This window comes from Ailuropoda melanoleuca, chromosome 7, assembly GCF_002007445.2.
Source record: "Ailuropoda melanoleuca isolate Jingjing chromosome 7, ASM200744v2, whole genome shotgun sequence".
Lineage (NCBI taxonomy): Eukaryota > Metazoa > Chordata > Mammalia > Carnivora > Ursidae > Ailuropoda > Ailuropoda melanoleuca.
The window spans coordinates 31,224,024-31,229,479 of NC_048224.1; the positions used below are offsets into that span (position 1 = coordinate 31,224,024).

General features: G+C 48.0%; 1 protein-coding gene across 3 annotated transcripts in view; it reads right to left on the reverse strand.

Moving 5' to 3' along the window:
- The window catches only part of PGAP4 (post-GPI attachment to proteins GalNAc transferase 4), a 16,725-nt gene extending 13,115 nt beyond the window's left edge, over positions 1-3,610 (reverse strand). For 2 of the 3 annotated variants that reach the window (XR_004626523.1, XM_011233873.3), the window contains exon 1: positions 2,786-3,610. The gene's annotated coding sequence lies outside the window, so the exon portion shown is untranslated. Of the gene's footprint in view, positions 1-2,417; positions 2,551-2,785 lie in introns of those variants that run through there. The other variant, XM_019807199.2, reaches the window with a different exon arrangement.
- Positions 3,611-5,456: the final 1,846 nt, after the last annotated feature.

A 5,456-nucleotide genomic window follows, 5' to 3' on the forward strand; every position in this document is an offset into this window, starting at 1 on the left:
ATCCCATAACACTGGGATCACGCCCTGAGCTGAAGGCAGACGCTTAACCGCTGTGCCACCCAGGCGCCCCCCCCCCAACACTTTCTTTAAAAAAAGATTTTATTTATTTCAGAGAGAGAGAAGAGAGAGAGCACACAAGCATGAACGGGGGAGAGGAACGGGCAGAGGGAGAAGGAGACTCCCCGCTGAGCAGGAAGCCTGACATGGGGCTAGGTCCTGGGACCTTGAGATCCTGACCTAAACAGAAGGCAGACACTTACCCAACTGAGCCACCCAGGCGCCCCCTTTCAACACTTTTGTAAAGAGTAGGTACTATTTTTATGATAATTATTAAACACTCATTCAACAAATACTGAGTCTTGTGCCGGGCATTGGGATGGTGAACATGACACTCGGGGCCTCACTTTGCTGGCACATATAAAAAAATTGGGAGGATGTCTCAAAGATTAGCATGGCAATGATGACATCAATTTTATGTAGTGCTTCATAATTTTTTATTACGATGGTGGTTACATTTGATAAAATTCATCAAAATATACATTTAAATGGTGTGTTTCATGGCATGTTAACTATACTTCAATAAAATTGATTTTTCTAAGAGCCAGGAAAATGATATTACAGAGTAGTAAGAGCGAATCTGCCTGACCAGATCTTAAACCTACTATAAAACTTCAGTAATTAAAATAACATGGCACCAGCACCAAAATATGCTGATAAATAGACAGATGAGAAAATCCACACAGATACAAACATGTAATAACTTAATCCACCGTAACGGAAGCAATTTAAATCGGGGGTGAAAAATGGACTTAATAGCTTTGCGGCAACTGCCTAACTCTTCAGGAAAAGTAAATTAGCTCTCCACTTTACAACTTAAGCTAGAATAAATTTCACATTAAAATATTCAAACAAAAGCTTAAAGGTACCTGAAGAAAATACAGAAGAATATTTACATATTTTAGGAAAGGCCTAAAGGAAAGCCCCTTCTCAGCAAGGTCCACAAGCAAAGCAGAAACCATTAAATATATATATTAAATAAACCATTAAATATATATATATATACACACACACATATATATACGTATATATATATGACTAAATGAAAAAGTTAAATTTGTATATGGTCAAAGATGAAAAACTGACAAAACCATCAAGCAAATTGGGAAAGACTATGCAACATAAATGACAGAATTACTTCTTTAATGCTTAATATATAAAGAGTGCTTAAAAATCAGGTACAGAAAGATACTCCAGTTGAAAAAGGGGCAAAAGAGGGGCGCCTGGCTGGTTCAGACAGTGAAGTGTGCAACTGGTGATCTTGCAGTTCTGAGTTCGAGCCCCAGGTTGGGCACAGAAATTACTTTTAAAAGGGGGGTGGGGTGGGGCAAAAGAATTAAGATCGTTCACCCCTGCAAATGCAAAAGGCCAGTACACAGAGGAAACGGTATTAGTTCCCCCTGGGTAACCAGATGTGCAAATTAAAACAAGATACTATTTTTGTCCACCTTATAGGTTTAGATGTTTGTATGCAGAGAAAACTTTAAGACGATATCCAGAAAATCTCAACAATCTAGATGAAATTTTAAGTTATCTTTATTTTCTCCTTTACATTTTTGTTTCCTGAATGCTTTGTAATACGCTAATCCTTTAAAAAATTCTAATAATCTTAATAATGTTAGGTGTTAGACACACGTAGTTTTCTCTTGTCACCTCCCAAAGTACCTGGTACAGTGCACTCTAGAATTGCACCCCTAAAAAAAGCTATCCCCCTTACCAGGTTCAGTGCTCCTGGGGAAATACACGTGCGCACACGCACACACACCTGCAGGTTTTGCTAACGGGCCGCATAGTGAGATCATCATTGGAGCTGCTTTGCGCTTCTCCCGGGGGCAGCACGGGACCAGCAGGGGGTGCCAGGGTCACACCCACCCAGCAGGAGCTCTAGCCCCTGGGCACTTCGGGCGCAGTGCGGCACCGGCAACGCCCGCGCCCAGAGGCCAGGAGGAGGATTTGACTAGGGGGGTGGTCCTCTCCACTCCTCGCGAAAAGAGAATGGGAGCGGAAGACCACAGTCCCGGATCTATCGTCTGCTGCTGACCTTGGGCAGTCCCCGCCGCTCTCGGGCCTCAGTTTCCCCACCCGTAGGTAGAGACTAAAGGATCCGATCGCGGCGCTGGCTCCCTTCGGCTGGTCTTTCCGGGAGCTAGGAGGGACGCCTTCCTCTGCCGGGTCGCCCTTCCTCGGTCCCCGGGCTGCGAGGTCGCGCGCAGAAACCCCACGCCGCGGCAGCGCTTTGGCGAGCCCGGCTGGCCCGAGGGGCGGACGCAAGAGGGACCCTCGCCGCGTGCCGGCGGCCATTAGACGATGCGCCCTTTGGCTGTGAGGCCCGGCCAGGCTGGCCAGGAGCAGGGTCTTACCTGGGCTCGCACGCGCCTGGCTCGCGCCTTCCTGTCGGCCTCGCCGAGCTGCCGAAGCGGGCGAAGGGTGGAGAGACGCCCTCGCCGCGACACTCATTCATCCCTGCCCTGACACCCGCCCCGGCCGCGCGGGGGACGCCTCTCTGGGGTCTCCGCGGTCCTCCGGCAGGAAGCGGCCGGAGCCCCGGGCCGGGCCGCAGCGAAGCTCGCCTGCCCAGAGCGCACGGCCGGGTGCGCAGGCCCTCCGGAGCTGCGCCAGCACCCGCCGCAGCTCTCCCCGCGCCAGCGGCGGCCCGGGTAATCCTCGTCGCCGCGCTCCGGCCGCGATGCCAGAGGGGCTGGGCAGATTGCACGCAGGGAAAACCTACCGGGTGGGGGCGGTCAGCTCCGTCCTCGGCGCACGCCGAGGGCCGCCTCTGGTGTCGCCTAGGCGGGCTGGCTCATTGCCACAGAGGAGCCATCGCCCAACCCTGAGGCCCGGGCGGAGCGGGCGCAGCGCGGTTCGGGTGCGCGCCCGAGCCTCACCTCCTCCCGCGGCGCAGCTCCCGCGCCGGGTCCCCTCGCTCCGGCAGGCCATGTGACCTGCGAGCTGCGGAGCGACCGCAGCCCCCAAAACCAGCTTGAGGGAAAAAAAGGACGGCAAAAGGCGCCAACTGATGGGCAGAAAGGGAAAAGCAGGCTCAGGGCTAAGGAAATGGAAAATGCTGAAGATTGAGGTCTCTGCGCTTTTCACAGCCCCAGCCGGCCTGCAAGCGTGTTCTCCGCTGGAAGGAATTGGTTTTGCCCATAATAAAAATAATAGCCGATACCACTTCCGCCCCCAAACCCCACCGCACCCAGCCTTATGCCAGGCGCCTCATAAACGTTCCTCTAGATCTCACTTCACTCCTGGACATTATAGATTATCATCCCCAATTTGCAAACGACGGAAGATTTGAGAAGATAATTGCGAAGTGCAAACCCTTCCTGATTCCAAAAGCCAGCAATGCAAACATTTATTTTAAAAATCAGAAAGGTTTGGTTTAACCAGGTCACCTAGCCAGGCATGGGTGTTAGGCCTGTGACTCTTTCCACTTACCTATCAGTCTCCCGGGAGTGGCTTCCGTGGTTCAAAACCCATTCCCAACCCTTCATTTTGGCAGATATTTATTGAAGAATTGTTCTGATGTCGTGCCAACACCACAGATGAGAATGAGGTAAGAATGAGACCGCCTACTTCCAGACTCCTTGTACATGAGAAAGTTGAAAATTTTGCACAGAACGTCTAGGAGAGAGAGCTGAGCAAAGGGAGAAGAGACGAAAGAGATGTCTGAAAAGTGGCTCTCATTACTAATGAAGGGCTTTCATGCACTGAGAGAGGTCATTTCTGAGCTTCGTCTCTCAGAAATCATTTAGTTAATAGGCCACAGAGGTTTAATAAGAGATCCAAAAATAACTAGGTGAGAGCTGAAGGAGATAACTTACTGCTCATTGTCAAAGTGCCAAGTATTCACTAAGTATATAATAAATGCTCATTTAAGTGATGATGTGATCTGTCATACATTGTAACTTTTATTTTATTCACATATCATGAATGAAACTACCTAAAATCTGTCCACTTCTAAAAAAGAGCAGTGAGGTCTCAAGGCAACTCAGTCTCCACAGCAGACCTGCAGAATATTTTTTCCCCTCAGATAGGTGGTCACTACTCATTCCAGCATAGGTATGTACATCTGTTCCTGCCTTCAGGGCTGCCCCAAGTCATGCAAGCAGAAGCATGTTTCTTTGGTGAGAGGAATAGAAGCCAGCATGATATTTCATCAAGGGGGCACACAGAGATTTATTCATATTAATGAAATGACATCTCTCAATGCATGAAAGCCCTTCAATAGAAAGCTATTACTTTGGGTCTCAAATGTTCTTCAGTCTTCCAGAATCCTATTTTAAGCAAATATTGTTCTGAATGGTGTAACACTGGGGGCATGAGAAAATGGGCACATTGGTTGAAAACAAGTGCTGAGGAGCCCAGGGAAGCGATGTGGAATGAGCCTGGGGAGGGAAAATGGAAGCCAAAGGAAAATGAAATCCAGCTAGATTCCACTTTGGCTTCCTAGGGTTTCCACCTCATGGTTTTATTGCCTTTCTCAGCACTTCTAATTCTGGGTCAGCTTGCCTTTCTAGGCCAGGGGTTAGCAAACTACAGCTCACTGCCTGTTTTTGTGTGGCCTACGAACTAAGAATGGTTTTTTGTTTTTCTTTTTTTAAAGATTTTATTTATTTATTTGACAGAGAGGGAGCACAAGCAGGGAGAGCGGCAGGCAGAGGGAGAGGGAGAAGCAGCTCCCTCGAGGAGCAGGGAGCCCGACTCGGGGCTCGATCCCAGGACTCTGTTAACCAACTGAGCCACCCGGGTGCCCCAAGAATGGCTTTTATAATACTGAATGGTTAAAAAATAAAAAGAAGAATATTTTGGTACATGTGAAAATTATATGAAATCCAAATTTCAGTGTTACTGGTGCATGGTCATTCATTTATATGTGTCTATGGCTGCTATAGTGAGTTGAACAGTTGTGATGGAGACCTTATGACTCACAAAGCCTCAAATATTTACTGTCTCGTTTGCAGACACCTACTCTGAAAGGTCTATTCAGTGGTCACAAGATAAGGCAGTAAAGCCAATAAATGCTTATGTAATTTTCTTATGTCAGCATAGTTGGTACTAGATATTAAGTTCCATTAGAATCTTACATCCATCCACCTGAGCACCCATCCATCCACCAGGGCATCCGTCCATCCTCTATTTTACAACCAATATTGATTGAAGAATTGTTCTGACATAGTGCCAACACGATGGTTGAGAATGAGATAAGAATAAGATGTGTGTCCTGCTCTCAAGGAGTCTCTCTTTAGGAATGTCTGGAAGTATAAGAAAGACTGCCTAGGCTGACAGCTGGATCTGGCACAGAGAACAGCTTGGGAAGCTGGTCCCATTTCCTGGCCCAGTCCCAGACCTCCTCCTTCCAGACTTCTTCTACATGAGAGGTTAAAAAATGTTTTATT